The sequence below is a fragment of the Pinus tabuliformis genome, chromosome 2_2, assembly GCF_031772625.1.
Source record: "Pinus tabuliformis cultivar Carrire ecotype Pingquan chromosome 2_2, CPIR1, whole genome shotgun sequence".
In the NCBI taxonomy this organism is placed as follows: domain Eukaryota; kingdom Viridiplantae; phylum Streptophyta; class Pinopsida; order Pinales; family Pinaceae; genus Pinus; species Pinus tabuliformis.
This window is the reverse complement of record NC_142300.1, coordinates 734,213,851-734,235,907: the sequence shown is the minus strand read 5'-3', so window position 1 is coordinate 734,235,907 and position 22,057 is coordinate 734,213,851.

Here is a 22,057-nt window from a genome sequence, read left to right as displayed (position 1 = left end):
TTTGTAAGAGATAAACGGTTTTCAAACCACAGTATCTTGTATTAGGGGAATCCATGGTATATGGACCATGGTATTTTGATGATATATTCCTCGATGTAATAGTATATATAGGGATCAATAATAAAGGAGAGAATCATATTTATGGTCCAGATCTATATTTTTGGTCAAATTATTGTGATATGTATTTTGTGGCAAAGGAAAGGCTCTGTAGCTGAGTGTGTAGAGGCTCAAGTCCGCAGCTGAGTGCACAAATGACATGCAACTTAGTGCACAGGTCAACAACTATTTGATGTACAATATCCATTATTATAATCAATAGTTCTTGTGGACGTAGTCCCACATTGTGATGAACCATGTTAAAATTTGTGTCTTCATGTGTATATCTAACTATTATCTATTGCAGCATAGTAGTTTATTACAGTTGCATTTTATTACAGCGCATTGATGATTATGGGTTTATATTATATGTATATGTGATTAAATAAATGCAGAGAAGTAATCTATTTATGCTAAAGATAAAAAGAAAATAAAAATACCACATCATATCATCCCTCAAGGATGCATAAACCTGGTTCTATATCCTCCCATAGTAACTTTGGGTGAGACCACGATCTGCTTGCAGGTCATTGCTGAAAGGGCTGGTGATTAAGGGTTCTGTTGGTGCACAATATAGATCAAACCTAGGTCATCCCAACCTAAACCAACAATATCACATCAAATACCACTAGTAAACTCTTCTTTGAGTGAGCGTGGGTACACTTCGGGAACCCATATTCCATTATCTCAGATCAGGACAAAAAATTCCTAAGTGAATTTTTGTCAAGTACTTGGTCGATGCTGGATACCAAACTTACTAAGTCCACGACTTTCTATCCCCAAACTAATGGCCAAACAAAGGTCATCAATACAATGATTGTACACATTCTGCTTATGTACAACTCAAACCATCCACACACATGGGATGAAAGTCTCCCCTATGTCTAACACAGCTACAACAGAGCTCTCAACATCTTAATGGTCCATAACCCCTTTCAGGTAGGGTTGTGATTTCATCCATTATGTCCCATTGATGTGGCCATACCATTTGTAGCTACACAGGTAGACTCGGTTCACATCCAGTCCGAAGCGGATAGGGCTAACAACTTCAATGAGTGCATTCAACACATTTGCCAGTAGGTCCATGATATATTGGACATATCCAATGCTAAGTAAAAGTAGTGCCATGACCATCATCAAGTTTCACACAAGTTCCAAGTGGTCAAAAAAGTTTGGCTACATTTGCAAAAGGAGTGCCTTGCTGGACCCTACCGCAAGTTTTGCCAAGGTTGTGGGGGAAAATCCCTTAGAGCTCAGCATTCTACCATTCCTTGTTTTGCGCGAAGTGTTCAATGTATACCTCCTCCATCCATACTTTCCACCATTGTTGGACACATCTGACATTGCGGAACAACTCACACCAATAAAGATGAACGCAAACTACATGTAACATGCCACAACTGATCAGATCATGGATACACAGATCAAGAAAAATCTCTAATACAGGATCCAACTATATCAAGTTGTCAAATCAGGCCAACTCCTTCACTGGTAAATGGTTCATCAAGGACCAGGTTCAACAAAAATTTCCTGACATCATGGAGGATTTTCACGCAATGGGGACCATTTATTCCTAAGGAGGGAGGACTGATCGAAGTGGATATTGGTGGTCACCTGCCTATTCCACATAGGCCTCCAATCTGTTTCATCTCTTTCCTTGTTTATTTTAGCATTTACTATTTTTAGCATGTTTTCGAGTCCTGAACTTCCAGAGCAATTTTGACCCCTAAAGAACATTTTTTAAGGTCTACAATAGGCCTCTGCCTATGGTTACAGGCCTACAATAAATCCTATAGTACTTAGAGATACATTTCCAACAACGTATTGTATGCGTGAAACAAAGATAATATGAGAAAGTTACGACCTGAGGAAGTTGGGTGCCTAAATAACCCCAACAAGGCGCACAAACTCTTGGTGTTCCATCTCTTGGGATTATGGTTTTGGTTGTTTAGGGTTTTACCTTGTAGTTCAATAATAAATATTCCCTTGAGCCTCATTATAACATAGTTGAGATGCATGTGGCTGCCACATCGCTTCTCGAAGATAAGCTACCATCACCCTAGCTAGTTTATTTGCATTGTTTTTGTAATCATATTTCGGTATTCTGATATTAATGAAATGAGTGCTATTTCTATTGCATATCTGTATTTATGGTTATATCTATAATTTTTTCTGTTCCTGTTTAACTTTAGATCATTTTTCATGGACTGGAAGGCTCTCACTATTCACAAGGGTAGTGATCCCCCCCTTCCCCTGTCATTAGTATTGGTTCTTCTATTAACATCAATGTTCATAATACTAGGAAAAAATGCAAGAAACATTTCCATGGTCATTTTTTTTCACAGACTTCTCTTTTTGCTGATTATGTTGGATTGACGAATGTCCTATCATTGTTTCTGTTGACTCTCAAGCTATTTTAGCATTTAAGGCTGCAAATGATGCCTCGTGATGAACATTCTTTCACTGAAACTTCGTGGTTTGGGGGACCACCCCCAACAAATAGGCCTTTGACACTTAAATAAATATATTCATCCCTTCATCATCCTCATTTAAGAAACCCTTGCTAAATATTCTCGGGATATCTCATACTTTTGATCTATATGTCCTAAGTCGCACATTGTTGGTGTGAGTTCTTCTAGTTTTTCTCGTGTTCTCATTTCCATGTGGGATCCTAGGTGGGAGGACTTGCATGCATATAGTATTTTTGCAGGCATTCTTTTGACTGGACATTTTAGGGGATTACCCAGTCTCATACATCTGATTAATGTATATGTGCCCTATATAAATCGTACAACTTTTTGGAATATTATGCAACAATGTGACCTGCTCAATATTGGTGGCCTTATCATGGTGGGATATTTTAATGCTACTCTATTAGCACAAGAGTCTTGGGGAATTCATTGTAGACAAGATCCTTTGCCTGATAGATTTTATAATATTTTTTTAGATCATCATTTGGTGGGCATATGTCCATGTCCCCTATCTCCCACTTAGAATAACAATAGAGCAGGTGATGAACATATGGGGAAGCATTTAGATAATTTCCTAGTGCATAAAAATCTGGTGGAGATCCTAGGTAACATGAAGTCATGTGTACATATGAGATATATTTTTTATCACCTTCCCATTATATTACAATGGAGGATGGAAAATATTCGTTGATGGATACCCTTCAAATTTAATATGGTATGGTTGGAAGATAATTATTATAATGACGTGGTTACTTCGACATGGGCCGAGACTAGATGGACTATGGAAGAGTCTACCATGCAAACCCTTACTCATAAAATCATAATTTTTGGCATAAGAAATACCCCCTTGTCACTAGTCTCACCTATCTAGATTTTAGAGTCAATCCCAACAACCATAAGAATAACGAATGGCAATGGATGGTGCACAAATACAATAAGAGACTAAATACATGATCCCACATATGGCTCATAATGGGAGGAAAATATATTCTTATTTAGGTTGTTCTCCAACAAATAACTGTATACTGGGCACATTTATTCATGATACCTTCATCCATCTCTTCCAATATTAGAACTACCATATCTAGATTCCTCTGATTCGATACAGGAGTGACCATTAAATTCGATCTGTGTAGGTGGGACATTCTGAGTAAACAAAAGGAATTTGGTTGGGGGGGTTTGTTGTAGAATAAATTTTCTTTCCTCTCTTTTCTAGTAAAATCCTTTTTAAGATATTTGAATTGATAAGGTATCTCACAGGACATAAGCCATGACAATAATTTGAAGGGTGTGAATATCGACACTTTGTATAGAAATCTCAAACACACTAGAACACATGGATCTTATATATGGCCTAGTTTGATTAAAATAATTTACTGGTAGTGTATGGGAATGACCTGGGATTTTGGAAACAGGCACGAGATTCTCATCGAGGTAGATACATTTGTACAGGGGCATACATTGGACTCCATTCACTCAAGATGGATTTTTTTTCTATACCAAGTCATCAGATAGTGGCAAGCTGGTTACCCAATCTAAAAATAGGTGGAAGAACTGGGATTGGAGGGACAATGTGCTGAAGGTTGCAATGAATATATTAATAAACTTTGAATGGATGGCCTCTATCACAATGAGCAAGGAGATTGTATTACTTAGGGTGGGAGATGTTAGAAAATTATATATTACGGAGCAATGGAACACATAAAATATTGCAGAAATATAAACACAGAAAATGCACAAAACAAGAGAGACACAGATATACGTGGTTCGCCCAGTTTGGACTACGTCCACCCCGAACAGCCAGTCCTTCCTTTCTATTATCCAGCAAAATGAAGAGACACAACCTACAGCAAATCCGTTGTAATATCCTCTGTTTTCTCTCACAATCTCACCTCTCTGTTTCTCGCTCACAGAATACACATCTATATCTCAGCCTCCAATACAATACCCTCATACAAAGAGAGGGGTTGCCTTCTAGGGAAAAAAACCCTAAACTAAACATAAGTTATACCGTCAGATCATCTGCTTAGTGAACAGCCCAGATTGACTAGAAATTACTATACTTTTACAAGGCAATTTTACATTTGTTTTTAGCTTCGGGGGCGCTGCCCCCAAGCCCCCGCTGGGAGACCGCTGGCCCCCGGACCCCCCAGCTGGGGGGGATCGGCCCCCCCAGACCCCCGCGGGGGGGACAAGTCCCCCCCGCACCCCCCCCGCGTGGAGGGGTGTACAAACTTCCTGGGGTATACATCCGGCTGAAACAAAGACCTATGAACAATCGCGCTCCACACACAACAATCTCCCACTTGGAGAATGATTGTAGAAACTCCACCACTGCTTCATTTGTTGGACAATGACTCCTCTTTGGACCTAGCTGTTTCTCATATTCATCGTCATCCTTGAAGACCAATTGAAACTGAGCATATTCTCAGTTTCTCCCTGGTTACAACTTTTATTAGCATATCTGCAGGATTCTGGCTAGTGTGTATCTTTTCCAGCTTCAACTCTCCATCTTCCAACACTGATCATATGAAATGGTACTTGAGCTGTATGTGTTTATTCCTGGAATGAAATGCTGAGTTCTTTGCAAGATGAATGGCACTTTGACTATCACTGTATAACGTGCCCATATCATGCTCCTTACCCAATTCACCCATAAACCTTTGTAACCAAATCATTTCTTTACTAGCCTCTGTAGCAGCAACATACTCTGCTTCTGTTGTTGAAAGTGCAACAACACTTTGGATTTTTGAAATCCAACTGACAGTTGTTCCACCAACAGTAAATACATATCCTATAGTGCTCCTCCTGTTATCCCTGTCACCTGCCATATCTGCATCAACATATCCTTATAGAGAAATGTTTGCACCACCAAAGCATACTACTTGATTTGTGGTACCTTTCAAATATCTGAGAATCCATTTCACTACCATCCAATGTTCCTTTCCTGGATTATTCATGTACCTTCTTACAACTCCCACTACATGTGCAATATCAGGCCTTGTGCAGACCATTGCATACATTAAGCTTCCAACTGCTAATGCATATGGAACTTTAGACATATAATCCATGTCTTCTTGGGTATTTGGGCACATTTCCTTACTAAGTTTGAAATGGCTAGCAAAAGGTGTACTAACTGGTTTTGCATTGTGCATATTAAATATTTTCAACACCTTTTGTATGTACTCATTCTGAGACAATGTTAATTTGCGATTTTTCCTGTCTCTAGTGATTCTGATTCCAAGGATTTGTTTTGCAACTCCCAAATCCTTCATTGCAAATGAATTTGCCAATTTTCTTTTGAGTACATTTATTTCCTGCATGTTAGATCCTGTAATAAGCATGTCATCCACATACAATAACAATATAATATAGCTGCCATCATTTTTCTTTTTCAGATAAACACAATGATCAGTGTGACATCTAGTATAACCTTGTTCAGACATAAACTTGTCAAATTTTAGATACCACTGCCTTGGAGCCTGTTTTAAGCCATACAATCTCTTCTTCAACCTGCACACTAGTTTCTCCTTCCCTTTCACCTCATATCCTTGTGGCTGCTGCATATATATCTCTTCCTCCAAATCTCCATGGAGAAAGGTTGTCTTTACATCTAACTGCTCAAGATGCAAATCTTCAGCTGCTACAAGACATAAAATAGTTCTTATTGAAGTCAATTTAACAACAGGAGAAAATATTTCATCAAAATCAATACCTTTCTTCTATGCAAACCCCTTCACCACAAGTCTAGATTTGTACCTCTGTTTTCTTCCATCTTCTTCCTTCAGCCTGTAAGCCCATTTATTCTTCAATGTAGTTTTTCCTGTAGGCAACCTGACTAAATCCCAAGTCTAGTTATGCATTAAGGAATCCATCTCTTCTTCCATGGCTACCTCCCACTTCTTCCTGCTTTCAATCTGCATTGCTTCTTCATAACATTTGGGTTCACCAGAATCAGTCAACAATAAATAATATAATGAAGGAGAGTATCGTTCAGAGGGTCTACTTATCCTGGTAGATCTTTTAACACCACTTTCAGGTGTTTGGGGTGCCTGTTGCTGTTGTGGTGGTTGCTGTTGTTGATTATTATTATTTTCAGGCACCTTTACCTTTTCAGTGATTTCATCAAGAACCGTGTATTCCTTGTTTTCTTTTTCCTGTTTCTTTTCCTGCAACTGATTCTTATACAAGACCTTTTCATTGAATATTACATCTCTGCTCCTAATGATTTTGTGATTTTCGTAATCATATAAGTGATAACCAAAATCATTAACACCATATTCAATAAAGGTACATTTCTTTGACTTTGCCTCAAGCTTTGTTCTATTTTCTTTATCAATATGGACAAAGGCCTCACAACCAAAAGGCTTTAAAAAGACTAGTTTACCTTTTTACCTATCCATGCTTCCTCCGGAACACCACCATCCAAGGAACTTGAAGGCCCTCTGTTTATTAGATAAACAGTAGTATATACAACATCTGCCCAAAACTGTAAAGGCAATCCTGCATGCAATCTCATGCACCTTGCACGCTCCATGATTGTTCTGATCATCCTTTCTGACACACCATTTTCTTGTGGTGTTCTTGGAACTGTCTTCTCTCTGCGAATTCCATGTTCTGAACAGTACCTATCAAACTCTTTGCTGCAATATTCACCTCCATTATCTGATCTAAGACACTTCAATTTCTTTCCTGTCTCAATCTCAACCAAAGCTTTCTATTTCTTGAAAGTATCAAATACATCAGATTTATTCTTAATACAATAAATCCAAGTTTTTCTAGTTGCATCATCAATAAAAGTAACATAATAACAAGAGCCACCAAGAGATGATACCTGAGCAGGTCCCCATACATCTGTATGCAGAAGCTCTAATTTTTCGCTCTTCTTTTCTTTCCCAACTCTGAGAAATCTGACTCTCTTATGTTTTCCATAAATGCAATTCTCACAGAAGTCCAAATCAACATTCTTCAAACCCGGCAACAAATTCCTTGAGTGAAGAATCTTCATCCCCTTTTCACTCATGTGTCCGAGCCTATGATGCCATAATGCTGCATCTTCTCCTTTGGAAGTTAAAGCATTAACAGAGTTAGAAATACCATTGCATAAATACAATGTACCAACCTTTTCGCCTTTTACTATTACCAGGGCTCCTTTGGTGACCTTCCAAGCTTTATCTGTGAAATTTGTCACACAACCTTCACCGCCTAGCTGCCCTGTTGAAATCAGATTTTTCTTTAGATCTGGAACATGCCTTACCTCCTTCAGTAGCCATTGGTTTCCATTCTGTTGTTTTACAAGAACCTTACCCATTCCAACGATTTTACAGGGTTTATCATCACCCATACAAACTTGTCCAAAATCTCCTTGCACATAGTCATGAAAGTATTTCTTATCAGGTGTGGCATGGAATGAGGCCCCTGAATCTACCACCCAAGAATCAGTAATATGTTCAAAAGAAAGAATCAAAGCATCTTGTAACACCTCACTTGTCACATTTTCTTCATGATTGTTTTCTTGCTGTGCATCTCCTTCTTTTCCCTTCCGAGATCTACAGTCTTTCTTTAGGTGTCCTTTCTTTCCACATTTCCAGCACACTATCCCCAATCTGGACTTGGATCTGCCTTTCCTTCATTTACTGCGATATCCTGAGCTCTTTCCTCTTTCCATTTTTCTTCCCCTAGACTCTGCACTCTAAGCATTACCCGATGTCTCACCGAATCTTTTCCGTCACATTTCCTCGCTAAGGATAGCACCAACAACATCATCAAACTTTAAAGTACTAGATCCAGAAACGGAGTTACTAATGGCCATTACCAATCCATTCCAACTTTCTGGTAATGAGCACAAGAATAGCAAAGCTCTAACTTCATCATCAAAGTTTACCCCTACAAAACTTAACTGACTTGTAACTGTATTAAAATCATTTAAATGGTTTGCAACAGATCCACCTTCCGACATATTCATATTAAATAATCATTTCATAAGAAATACCTTGTTTGAGGCCGAGGGTTTTTCATATAGTTTCGACAACGTTTGCATCAAACCCTCTGTCGTGGTTTCCTTCAAAATGTTGAAGGCGACTGACGCAGCAAGGCACAACCGTATTGTTCCAAGTGCCTTTCTATCGAGAAGGTTCCATTCTTCGTCTTTCATACCCGTCGGCATCTTTGTTTTCCTGCCCAATGGTAGGTATAGATCTTTCTGATACAGATAATCTTCCATCTGCATCTTCCACAGCGAGAAGTTTTGGCCGTTAAATTTCTCGACCCTAAACTTACCATCTTCCACCATTGCTCCCACTCGAACCAGGAACCCTTCTTTCCTGCGAGTTTATCAGCCAGATAGACCTTCGGCTCTGATACCAGTTGTTAGAAAATTATATATTACGGAGCAATGGAACACATAAAATATTGCAGAAATATAAACACAGAAAACGCACAAAACAAGAGAGACACAGATATACGTGATTCACCTAGTTTGGGCTACGTCCACCCCGAACAGCCAGTCCTTCCTTTCTATTATCCAACAAAATGAAGAGACACAACCTACAGCAAATCCACTGTAATATCCTCTGTTTTATCTCACAGTCTCACCTCTCTGTTTCTCGCTCACAGAATACACATCTATATCTCAGCCTCCAATACAATATCCTCATACAAAGAGAGGGGTTGCCTTCTAGTGCAAAAAACCCTAAACTAAACATAAGTTATACCGTCAGATCATCTGCCTAGTGAACGGCCCAGATTGACTAGAAATTACTATACTTTTACAACGCAATTTTACATTTGTTTTTAGCTTCGGGGGCACTGCCCCCGAGCCTCTGCCAGGGGACTGCTGGCCCCCGGACCCCCCAGCTGGGGGGGATCGGCCCCCCCGAACCCCCACGGGGGGGACAAGTCCCCCCGCACCCCCCCCCCCCCGCGTGGAGGGGTGTACAAACTTCCTGGGGTATACATCCGGCTGAAACAAAGACCTCTGAATAATCATGCTCCACACACAACAATACAGGTGTTAGAAAATTATATATTACGGAGCAATGGAACACATAAAATATTGCAGAAATATAAACATAGAAAATGCACAAAACAAGAGAGACATAAATATACGTGGTTCACCCAGTTTGGGCTACGTCCACCCCGAACAGCCAGTCCTTCCTTTCTATTATCCAGCAAACTGAAGAGACACAACCTACAACAAATCCATTGTAATATCCTCTGTTTTCTCTCACAGTCTCACCTCTCTGTTTCTCGCTTACAGAATACACATCTATTTCACAGCCTCAAATAAAATACCCTCATAAAAAGAGAGGGGTTGCCTTCTAGGGAAAAAAAAAAAAACCCTAAACTAAACATAAGTTCTACCGTCAGATCATCCGCCTAATGAACGACCCAGATTGACTAGAAATTACTATACTTTTACAAGGCAATTTTACATTTGTTTTTAGCTTTGGGGGCACTGCCCCCGAGCCCCTGCGGGGGGACCGCTGGCCCGCGGACCCTGCAGCAGGGGGGGATCGGCCCCCCCGGACCCCCGCAGGGGGGACAAGTCCCCCCGCGTGGAGAGGTGTACAAGACTTCCTGGGGTATACATCCGGCTGAAACAAAGACCTTTGAACAATCATGCTCCACACACAACAGGAAACTCCACAATCATTCGATTGTTGTGGCCAATTCATATTAGTTCTACATGAATCATATTTATGACCTGCATACCCCATCCTGGTTCCATAAAATCTAGAAATGGCACACCCCTCTCAAGATCATATTTTTTACCTAGCTAGTGTGGAAAATAAAATTCTTACATCGGATAATCTCTTGAAGTGATGATACTAGGGACCTGGACTCTTTATTTTATACATAAATGATTCAGAATCATGTACACATGGCTTCTATCTATGGCCCACTACCATACAACTATGGAGTCCCATTTCATGGGTTTTAAATCTTCCAAACTGATGGGCGTTCAACATTGGATAATGCATCACATTGTAGGCTTCGCCTGACAACAACTATAATTAAATGCTTCTCTTCATATTCTATGAGATTTGGAATGCCTGCAATCATTGTTTATTTCAAAGGATGTCAATCAACATAAACATGATATGCCACAGGATATTTACTTCAATGTTAAATCTCTCTCGAGATACTGACACAACAAAAAAAATTTCCTATTGCTTTTTTCCACTTATTCTTTTCTTTCCTACAAGATTTCTCAATGGAGCAACAAAACTAAGAATATGTGGATGGGACATTGTACTCAGGATAAATGAAAGACAACATTACAAACTTTCCTACAATGGAGGACCAGGCACCAATACAAGGGATGAAATATTAGCATTATGTGGACTACTTTTGTTTGCAAAAGATAAGCAGGTAAATAATCTTCATGTCTATGGTGACTCAATATCTTTCATTGAAGGTATAAAGGGACATACAATTTTTCACCCTCCTTCCTTATCTGGATGGATTGACCGAATCAAACATCTCATGGGAACCCCCCTAGAGATTTATATCAATCATATATACTGGGAAGCTAACATGGAGGCGTACAACCTATCTAAGGAGGGTCTCAGTGGTGTATATCATGTAATGAGGTACAGTTATATTCAAGACAACGTTGCCTAGGAGGAGGGCTTGCTACAACTCCCTTAGAAAAGCAGTGCATCCTTGCTATATATCTGAAAATTATTAAAGAAAATAAAACTTAGTTTAAGAGTGATAGAGACACGGCAGAAAAGGAATTAAGCCTTAATGTATTGTATTGTGTTCTCAAATAATTACAATGATACAATTTAGATACATGAAGATTATCTCTCAATATAGTTGGTCTATATTGGACACACAATCTCTTTGGTTGAGTGAATATCTGAACCACACACCAATCTAGGAACCTATATAGTTAGAGAGAATATATCAACCAAATAGATCTCAACAAACTTCCAAGTATGATGAACAGACTCATTCTAGAATTAAAGACAGGCAGGAATTATTTCAAGTTTAATAATTTATTATTTTGGAGTTATTGATTGTTTTATGTGAGTATGGGGCTAACATTCCCCCCTTAATTATAAGTCCAAAGTAAGAACACAGTACCATATCCAAGTAATATAGTTCATCTATATTGGACACATAATCTCATTTGTTGAGTCAATATCTCAACCACACACCAATCTAGTAGCCTATCTAGTTGGAGAGAATCTCTCAATCAACTAGACCTCACTAAACTCCAAAGTATGATGAACAAACTCATTCTAGAATCAAAGACAAATAGGAATTATTCCATGTTTAACAATTTATTATTTTGGAATTATTGATCATTTTATGTGAGTATGAGGCTAACATTCCCCCCCCCCCCCCCCCCTTGATTATAAGACCAAAGTTAGAACTTGGTACCATCTCCATGTAAGATAGTTTGTCTATATTCGACTATTATGAAACCAGCTCAAGAAAAGATAGAAAAGATAGATCAACGCCTTAGAATTCAGCCTCTTCGAGGGGGTAACTTCCTTTACATTACATAAATGAACAATTCTTGGATGATTCAAATGACAAAACCTCCTTTCTATATATAGGCGTCTAAGGAGTCACAATATAATCCAGCCAACCTAACAATAATAATATAAAGCCACAAAAATAACAATAGAGGGATTTTATGGGGCACAATAATAACAATATGGGGGTAATAGGGGCACAACGATATTAATAAGGGGCATAACTAAAATAGTAATTGGGTAATCACTAGTATTATAGGGACCCAACATGCCCCTCTCCTTCAAAAAAGTGTTTCCTCAACGCTTGAGTAGTTCTGGATACTTCTGCATAAAATTCTCATCCTCCCATGTGGAATATTTAGCAGATAAGTTCTTCCACTTGATAAGATACTCTGAAATTGATCGATTTCGTAGCTGTCAAGTTCTTGTTTCTGTGACTGCTTTCGGTTCCAATATAATTTTTCCTTCCTCGTCAAGTTCTGGCAATATTGTTTGAACTAGGAGCTTGTCACCTATAACCTTCTTTAAACATGAAACATGGAAAACTAGGTGCAATCGAGAAGCTGCAGGAAGCTCCAATTTGTATGCCATAGTACCAATCTTTTGCAACACCTTGTACGAACCATAATACTTTGGTGATAATTTATTATCCTTCTTAGCTTGCTTGAGGGACATTTGCTTATATGGTTGTAGCCATAGGAATACCCAATCACCTACATCAAAACTTCTTTCACTGCGATGTTGATCTACCTTCTGTTTCATTCTATTCTGTGCCAACACGAGGTTATCCTTTAAGAGTTGGAGGACTTGTTGTTGATGTTCGATGTGATGTTCCACTGCCTGAACCTTAGAATTTTCTCTTAAATGTGATGTGATGGATGGTGGTTGATACCCATAAAGTGCCATAAATGGGGTCATTTTTGTTGCTGCATGGAAGGAAGTGTTATACCACCATTCAGCTAGAGGCAGCCATTTGACCCATTGTGTTTGTTTATCAGATACAAAGCAATGAAGATATCCTTCCAAACATTTGTTTACTATCTTAATTTTTCCATCAGATTGAGGATGATAAGATGAGCTATGAGCTAACTGAGTACCAAGACAAGAAAATAATTATGTCCAAAAATTTCCCATGAAAATGGGATTTTGTCACTTACAATAATCTTTGTGTTTCCATGTAGCTTTTGAATTGTTTCCATAAATGCAGTAGAAACTGTAATGGATTTAAATGGATGTGATAATGCACAAAAGTGTGCATACTTGGTAAGTCTTTCAACTACCACCATGATGACACTCTTTCCCTCAACTTGGGTAAACCTGTGATAAAATCCATTGAAACCTCCTCCCAACATTGGCTTGGAATGGATAAAGGTTGTAATAGACCCGGTGTCTTAATTGTTTCAACTTTATTTTGTTCGCAAACCAAACATTCCACCACAAACTTTTGAATATCTGATTTAAGGCCATCCCAAAAAAATCCTTCTTAACCCTGTGGTAAGTTTTTAAAAATCCTGAGTGCCCTCCTAAGGGAGAAGTGTGCAATTCCATAAGAATCTTTTGTTTTAGCTGGGAATTCTTACAGAGGTATAAGCGATCTTTGTACCATAACGAATCATTTTGCCAGCTAAATGTATCAGACGTACTGTAATCTTGTTGCAACTTTCGAATAAGTGCCCACACTTCTTCGTCATTCTTTCATTCCTCCCTTGCTTCATTTATCCAATCTGGTTGGATAATAGAAATGGCGCACAACAATGCTTCCACATCCTCATCCTTTCTTGAGAGTGCATCTGCCACCACATTTTGCTTCCCTTTTTTGTAGATGATTTCAAAGTCATAGCCCAACATCTTTGTGACCCACTTTTGTTTCTCTTCAGAGGATAATCTTTGTTCTAAAAAGTATTTAAGGCTATCATGATCTGTTTTTACCTTGAAGTGTCTTCCCATTAGGTAGGGTCGCCATTTCTTAAGTGCATGGAGTATTGCCAACATTTCCTTCTCATAAATAGCTTTTCTTAAAAACTTTCCCTTGATTGGATGACTTTCAAAAGCAATGGGTCTTTCATCTTGCATTAAAACAGCACCAATTCCATTTCCTGAAGCATCACATTCCACAATAAAGGTTTTTGTGAAGTCCGGTGTAGCTAAGACCGGTGCTTGGCACATTGCCTCTTTAAGATGTTCAAAGGCCTTTGTTGCTTCCGGAGTCCATCAAAATGCATCTTTCTTCAATATTGTTGTTAGAGGTGCTGCTATTCTCCCATAATTCTTAACAAACTTGTGATAATACCCTGTCAACCCGAGAAATCCTCGCAGATGCTTTATGGATGTGGGGATTTTCCATTCCTTAATGGCTTTAATTTTGCTAGGGTCTACCTTAACTCCTTCATGAGATACAATATGACCCAGATATTCCACCTCCTGGACTCCAAAGAAACATTTGGATCTTTTTGCATATAATTGTTTCTCCTCCAATAGTTGTAGCACCCTGTCAACATGTTCAACATGATCCTTCCAAGACTTGCTGTAGATTAGTATATCATCAAAAAATACTAACACAAATTTCATCAAAAAATACTAACACAAATTTTCTAAGGAATGGTTTCAAAATTGAATTCATCAAACCTTGAAATGTTGAAGGTGCATTGGTAAGGCCAAAAGGCATGACCAAAAATTCATAATGACCCTCATGAGTTCTAAATGTTGTTTTCAGAATGTCTTCCGTCTTCATTCTGATTTGATGATATCCTGAACGAAGATCCAACTTGGTGAAGTAAATTGATCCATGCAATTCATCCAGTAATTCATCAATGACAGGAATGGGGAACTTATCTTTAATAGTGAGCTTGTTGAGCTCCCTATAATCCAGACACATGCGCCATGATCCATCCTTCTTGTGCACCAATACTACTGGAGCATAGAAAGAACTTTGACTCAGTTGAATTATACTAGCCTCTAGCATTTCTGCAACCATACGTTCAATTTCACTCTTTTGGACATAGGGATATCTGTACGGCCTGATGTTTGGAGGAACACTTCCTGGAATCAGATGAATAGCATGATCATGATCACGCATAGGTGGGAGACCTTTGGGAGTCTCAAATACCTTGGAATGATTGTCCAGGACTTTTTGGAGATCTAGAGAAATAGATGATTCTGATGTGGAAACATCTAGCGAACATAATTGTGCAATTACACCTCTTTGCTCCTTTTTTAGAAGCTTTGTCATACCATTAGAGCTGATTATCTTTCCTGGTTTCCTTGCAATACCCCTTAATTCAACTTCCTTTCCTTCCGTAGAAAATTTGATGAAAAGTTCTTGAAAATTAAAAGCTATTGTACCCAAGGATTGTAGCCATTGGACTCCTTGTACAACATCAGCACCTCCCATTGGAATGGAAAGCATTGGGCTAGTCAATACATATTCTCCCATGCATAGCTTGATATTATGGCACTTTCCAGAGCAATTTATTGTTCCTCCATTTGCAATCATCACTTGACACTCTGGTGCTGGATATAGGAAGCAATTCAATTCTTTTGCTACTTTATAATGAATAAAATTGTGGGTGCTTCCTGAATCAATCAACACTACTACCTTTCTCTTCTTGATTTGTCCTTCTATCTTGATGGTTTGAGGAGTGGTAATTCCTGCCAATGCATTACAAGATATGGTCAAGTTTATTTGTTCTTCATCTAGGCTTTGTTCCTGGAGTATATCCTCTTCTTTGGACCTTTCTTGCTCCTTTTCTTCTTCCTCTTCACAATCTATGTAGAATAATTTCTTATCAGCACACTTATGACCTTTAGTGTATTTGCTATCACAACTGTAACAAAGCCCTTTTGCTCTTTTTTCTTCCAATTGTTGTGGTGTCAACCTTATAGGTTTTGGAAGACTAGGGGAAACAACGCTTCCGTCTTTATAGTTGTGAGTGGTATGCTTCCTGTTTGCCATAATTTTGCTTTCCATTTTTCTTGCTAACCTGAATGCTTTCTCTAACGAATCAGGTTCCCAAAGGCGAACATCATGTTGGATATTATCCTTTAAAGACCCTATGAACACATCAATCCTATGCTCCTATGGAATATCTTTTACCCTTATGTTCAGTTTTTGGAATTCCTCAATGTGCTCCATTATTGAACCCTTTTGTTTGAGACTTATCAATTGGCTAAAAAAGTGTTGCTTTTTGTATCCTCATAATGTGCTATCAATTCTTCCGTAAAAATTGCCCAAGTGATAAATTGTTTACGAGAGCAAAGCCATTGATACCATAAAACTGATTTGGTTCCAAATATAAAGTTGCCATACGTACCTTTTGTGTGTTTTGCACATTATTGAGATCGAAGAATTGCTCCATCTGTAATATCCATGTGGCGGGATCCTTGCCATCAAACTTCCTCATATCGATTTTTGGAATATGGTGGGTCTTCAATCCAACATTAGAGTCTATGGAATCATGACTAACATTTATTTTGTTCACATCATGAGTTTCCTTTACAACCTTTTCACCATTAGTAAGTATTTCTTGTAGAAAATTTGTCAAATCTGTCTTCAAATCTTTCATGTCTCTCTTCAAATCTGTCTTCAAATCTGCCATGTCTCTCTTCAAATCTGTCTTCGAATCATCCATCTTAGCTTCCATGCCCTTTATCTTAGATTCCACGCCATTTATCTTAGCTTCTGTTAGCTTTTGTGAGCGTGACATTTGTTGCACTTGTTCTTGTAATTTTGATATATCATGTAGCATTTCTTCCTCTTCTTCATGAGTCATGCTAGAGCTTTCAGGTTCCTTACTAGGTGTTTGAATTTTCTTCCCTTGTGGTATCAGTTACTGATAATAATGCTTTACTATGCCCTTTGAATTCCTTCAAACCAAGCTTACGCAAAAATTTAAAAAAGAACTACACACCTTTTTTCACTTTGTAGAAGCCTGATATTGAATCTGATGTATCTATGTAAATTCAGATCCTCCAGTTTTGAAATTTCGATCTGTAGTAGCCTTCTGTGTCCTCTTTCCAATGCCACAAGTCTGACCCAAATTGGATTCTCCAAGTAAGAGTTATGTGAAATCTCCCACATTGACTCGATTATAGACTAGTTCAGTATAGCGAACTTGTACGACGTGCCACGAGTCACTATTTCGACCTTTCGATCTGAAAAATGCATAAAAAAAACTACAGTCCGTGCTCTTTCTGTACCTTCTTACGAAATTTCAATCTAATCCCCAGAGAGAAAGTTATGACGATTTTCCCCAGGTCACCTGTTAGGAATGTAATTCAGGAGTCTGCAAAAAGACCAACTTCCTCAGATCATATCTCCGCAAATATAGCGCGAAAAGCTCTGAAATTCGAACCCAAGGTTCAGCACGATTTCTTCTCAAATGGTTTTTTTTTGCAACTTCTGAAACATCGCAAAAAAATGACCTGTTTGGAGCAGCGAAACCCTAGAATCCAAAGCTCTGATACCAAATGTTATGAAACCAACTCAAGAAAAGATATAAAAGATAGATCAACTCCTTATAATTCAGCCTCTTCGACGAGGCAACCTCCTTTACATTACATAAATGAACAATTCTTGGATCATTCAAATGATAAAACCTCATTTCTATATATAGGAGTCTAAGGAGTCACAATATAATCCTGTCGACCTAACAATAATAATATAAAGCCACAAAAATAACAATAGAGGGGAAGAGTAATAACAATATGGGGGCAATAAGGGCACAACAATATTAATAAGGGGTATAACTAAAATAGTAATGGGGTAATCACTAGTATTATAGGGACCCAACATGGACACACAATATCTTTGGTTGAGTGAATATCTCAACCACACACCAATCTAGGAGGCTATCTAGTTGGAGATAATCTCTTAACCATCTAGACCTCAACAAACTCCCAAGTATGATCAATAGACTCATTCTAGAACCAAAGACAAGTAGGAATTATTCCAATTTTAATAATTTGTTATTTTGGAATTATTAACAATTTTATGTGAGTATGAGGCTAACATTGCCCCCCTCAATTATAAGTCCAAAGTAAGAACCTGGTACCATGTCCAAGTCTTCGTGTTTAAACTGTTGAATTGATCCTCAATGAAGAATTTCCAAAAAAAACACCAAAATTGGATGTTGAAAACTCCAATATGAATAGAGCACACCAAGGGAAGTGAATCACCAACAAGTTTGATACAACTCTAAAAATTCTTGACATCTCAATAAAATGCCAAACTGAAATGTAAAAGGAGCCATCTATCAAATGCCGAGATAAAATGCAAAAGGATCCATCTATCGTTTTCTTGATCCAATGGCCATCGAAGTGAACAAAAGAATTTCCACAAATGCTCTCAATCAACATCCCTATCACTTTCCCACTCAAAAATTTCAATTCCCAATGGAAAATTGTGTTTTTGTCGAAACTTTAATTATGACAACCATCAATTCCCCCCTTTGTCAGCTGAACAGAGAGACCATAATATGAGGAACAAGATTTAAATGCAACAAATGATTCTGCTACCATACATGCACTAAAAAATTATGGATTGCTAAAATTCTTTTGGCTTCCTAGTATGAGGCAACAAATGTAATTCTTGAAATATCTTGTTTGTTCATGGGATGTGAAGGTACAATCATTCAGGTTTAGGGAATATTTACTCAAGATAAAGGTAGAAGATATATCCTTTCTGACAGTTTTACCCAAAAGGGGTTCCCCCATCTCTCTCCCAGGTGGGAGAAGTGGTGGGGAGACAATGAAAGATTATTTCTCCACCTATTGTAGACCTTGAGCCCATCCAACTAGGGATGGAAAGATCAACATAAAATATGTAATCTAGTTGCCTTTGAGAATGATCCTATTCATGATCATGAGATTGGCATGTAGCTCAACAATTCATCTAGCAAGTATATCGCTATTTTTTTCTGATAAATCTATGTATAATTATAAATAAAAAGTGGAAACAGAGAATCATTTCATTTTACAATGTGAGGCCTTCAAAGACAATAGGGAAAGTTATGCCGATATGCTGGTAGCTAGCTCTTGGGATAATTTATTTAATGAGGGGTTTGTCAAGAAGGTCGGAGTATTTATTGTGAGGCTTCACAAAAAGAAGGCCGAATACATCAAGTAGATGAAGAAGCAATATGTCCCATAGGTTATCTTTAGCCTCGTGGACATTAAAAGAAACTTCTTTCTTACTCGTAGAATAAACTTTTAGTTGTGCTCCACTTCCTATCCATCTCCTCATTTGAAGACATAGAAATATCAACTTGCTCAAAAAGAATGTTAAACTAATTTTTTTTATTACACTATTTTTATGGGAATAATTGTTTTAAAAAATGGAATTTAATCGTATATTTATTATAAGTTAACTTTGTTGAAGTTGGGGACATTTTTCTTTATATGATTTTGTTTTACAAAAATATTGAAATTGTATCAGATTAACATGTATGGAGGGAAAAAATGGTTTATGGAACTTTTAAAAGATAAAATATTACGTAAAATTTTAGAAGATAAGATATTATCTAAAAAATATTAAAAGTTTATTTTTATGTTTAAAAAAAATATTAAAAAATATTTTTTTTAAGAATATTACAGTTTGATGAGTTAAAATTTTAAAAAAGTTGGCAGTATGGCTTTTAATCCAAGAATAATCCAAATGGAAAATGACATCCACACATGGTATTCATTCACCCATGGCATTTCCCATGGTATCCGCCCATGGTATTCATTCTGGAAAATGACATCCACACATGGTATTCATCCACCCATAGTATTTATTCTCCCATGGAATTTCTCATGGTATCCACCCATGGTATTCATCCACCCATGGAATTTACCCATGATATTGTAAGTGACATCCACCCATGGTATTCATTCACCCATGGTATTGTAAGTGACATCGACCCTTGGTATTCATCCACCCATGGAATTACCCATGATATTACAAGTGACATCCACCCTTGGTATTCATTCACCCATGGTATTGTAAGTGACATCGACCCTTGGTATTCATCCTCCCATGGTATTTATCCACTCATGGAATTTACCCATGGTATTGTAAGTGACATCTACCCATGGTATTCATTCACCCATGGTATTTACCCACCCACAGAATTTACCTGTGGTATTATGACCAAAAAATGCTATAAGTAAACAAGAACTCAACAAATTACAAATATAACCATAAATACAAAGATGCAATAGAAATAACACTTCATTTCATTAATATCAAATACTGAAATATGCTTACAAACATAATGGAAATAACACTAGCTTGGGCGATGGCAGCTTATCTTTGAGAAGAGATGTGGTGGCTACATGCCTTTGAACTATATTACAATGAGGCTCAAGGGCCTATTTATTATTGAGAAGCAATGGAAAACCCCAAACATCCAAAAACCTAACCCTGGGAGATGAAACACCAAACTATGGGGGCCCCGTTGGGGTAAATTGGTACATCAACTTCTTGGGGCCGTAAGTTTGACATACAATCTCATTTGATATGTATGATACGTATGGTACCGTGTTAGAAATATCTATCTGAGGACTACAACTGCTAACAACGAATACCTAGTTGAAAAATTGTATTCACCACCGGTTATTTTTCCCAAAAAAATGTCGTTTAAGGCCTCAAAATAGCTTCGAAAGTTCAGGACCTGAAAAAACTACCAAAAATAGTAAATTGTGCTACAATTAAGGAAACTAAAAAACTAAAAGAAACAATGGTGGGGGTCCAAGTGGAATAGGTGGGTGGCCACCAATATCCACCTAGATCATTCATCCTCCCTTAGGAAGCAATGGTCCCCATTGCATTGAGTTCCTCCATGAGATGAAGAAACTTCTGCTGAACTTGGTCGCTCGTGAGCCACTTTCCCTTGTGAAGGAGTTGGCTTGCTTTAACAACTCGATATAGTTGGATTATTTGTTGTCAAGTGTTCTTGATCTGTGTTGCCATAATATGATCAGTTGTGGTTTGTTCCATGGAGTTTGGATTTAGATCTATAGGTGTGAGTTGTTCTGCAATGTCTGATGTGTCCAACAATGGTGGGAAGTATGGTCAAAGGTAGTCCACATTGAACACTGGGTGCAAGGCAAGGAATGGGGGAATGTTGAGCTCAAATGCATTATCTCCCATAGCCTTGGTAATTGTGTAAGGACCATATCGAAGTGGTCTGAGTTTCTGATAGGCTCCGGTAAGGTGTTCCTTCTTCAAATTGAGAACACCACTTATCCAAATTTAAAAAGGAACACAACAAATTACAGATATAACCATAAATACAAAGATGAAGCAGAAATAACACTTCATTTCATTAATGTTAGATACTGAAATATGCTTACAAACAGAATGGAAATAAGACTAGCTCACGTGATGGTAGCTTATCTCTGAGAAGAGATGTGGCAGCTACATGCCTCTGAACTATGTTACGATGAGGCTTGAGGGCCTATTTATTATTGAGAGGCAATGGAAAACCCCAAACATCCAAAAACCTAACCTTAGGAGATGAAACACCAAACTATGGGCCTTGTTGGGGTAAATTGGTACATCAACTTCTCAGGGTTGTAACTTTGGCATATGATCTTCATTTGACGTGTATGATACCTCATTAGAAAGATATATGTGGGGACTACAAAAACTGATAGCAAAGACCAAGTTGATATCTCTTATTCGCCACCAATGATTTTCCAAAAAGATGTTGTTTAGGGCCTCAAAATGACTCCAAAAGTTCAGGACCCGAAATTGGGCACTAGTAAGTGTTTTTCTTCAATCGTCTTTGTGACAAAGGAGACAACTTTTTCATCCCAAAATTTTTCAAGGTGACTAGTGCCCAATTCCATTTTGCAACTCATGAGAATTTGTCCTTATTTTAACAACATTTATTTTCTTCTTTACCCAAGTCAAGATAAAGAGATACTTTGATCTTGAAGGTTTAGGATAATCACCTCCTTGTAATATCTTAATTTTTTTCCCCTCTAACTCCTCATCACATCATAATTTGTCTTTAA